Source organism: Penaeus monodon, chromosome 28, assembly GCF_015228065.2.
Source record: "Penaeus monodon isolate SGIC_2016 chromosome 28, NSTDA_Pmon_1, whole genome shotgun sequence".
Taxonomy (NCBI): Eukaryota; Metazoa; Arthropoda; class Malacostraca; order Decapoda; family Penaeidae; genus Penaeus; species Penaeus monodon.
The window spans coordinates 3,386,632-3,388,208 of record NC_051413.1 but is presented as its reverse complement, the minus strand read 5'-3'; positions in this window follow the sequence as shown (position 1 = coordinate 3,388,208).

The window sequence follows — 1,577 nt, the reverse complement described above, 5'->3', positions numbered from 1 at the left end:
TACATATACTGATGTATCTATTTTTATGTATAATAGATCGACAGTATCACCACGTATATGTAATTTAAAAAATTAGATAATATAGAAAAACTAGAGAGAGCACTGATATGCAAAATTTAAGTATATATACTTCCTCATTTTTGAAAAAATTCTTCCACACTTTGTCGGAGCCACGATGATTGAAGCGCCAGAAGGTTCTCTTTCTGTGGTGTATCTGCGAGGCGAGAAGCGGTACCTCATAAAAGTAAGACGTTGAGGGGGACATTCACTTCGACTCTCAGCTCCAAAAGTACCCTATATCCTCGTCAACTTTGCAACGCTCTAGAATTATTACAGTGTTGTCTGTACAGATAAGAAGAACTACGGAAGAGCAACATGTTGGGAGTGTTTCCTGTGCATCCTCGACGGAGAAATGTGATGGATTTGCTTAATTTCTCGCCAGACGACGCATCAGATATGATGGAGTCCATGATGGAAGTGATGGATGCCTGGAGTGACAGAGGATGGACGATGAGGCCACAGTCCTGCTCCAGCTGCCACGGCCGAGGTTTCCGCTGCACCGCCACACCTATTCGGAGGCCGTTCGTGGAGTGCCGACCACTCAACCTCGGCGACCTGCTCTCGCCACTCGAAGCCTCCGCTGAGCTCTCGGCTTCCAGGATCAAGGGCGACAGGGACCACAACAGACACAGCCACAGGAACTGCCCCAAAGACGGCGGAGACGTTAAACAGACTCCTGGAGCTCCTGAAGGAAGAGGGAGTGGAGGCGACAGGGGCCAAGGGCAGGACACAGACAAGCCGTGGCAATATAGCGTGGACGTGGGCGGGTGCGACGAGGTGCGGGCGTACACGGAGAACGGGATGCTGATGGTGGAGGGGCGCGGGCGGAAGAGCGACTCCTCCATGAAGGTGCTCTACATGACGAGGCTTCCTCCGCACATCAAGACGGACGCGCTGACGGCCACGCTGAAGCAGGACGGCCATCTGGTGCTGCGCCAACCCTCCTCTGACGCGGCCGTGGCGGGAGTCACCAACATCGCCATCACTTCTGACCAAGAACCACCAGAACCCCAGCAGGCTTCCGACAAGGAATAGGCTCAAAATTTATGATACACTGAATATATGTCATGATGTCCCATGATTGCAAAATAAAATCATCAATATATGTATGAAAATGCATACATGTAAACGTAAAATAGTTTAGAAAATGCTTCTTTACTGCATATGGAATAACGCAGCATTCTCTTTGTAAATATGTCAGTGGATAGAAATCACACATCTGATTTATCAAGACTAGCTTTAGGATATCTTGTAAAAGTAAAGACTGTATCCCATGAACCGATTTTTTTTTTATCATTAACATCAAATATATGTACATTATGACACTGTTATGATGTACTAAGACGTAACCTCAATAAAATCATCAATGAACATTTACAAGCATTTTAGCCTTTCGCAAATAGCTTAATGACCAATTGAAAGTCGTGGAGTGAAAATTATTACACGTCTAATTTCTTTTATATTGAATGGGATATAAATGTCCGATTAAGGGATTAGAATAGTTAATTAGAGAAGAG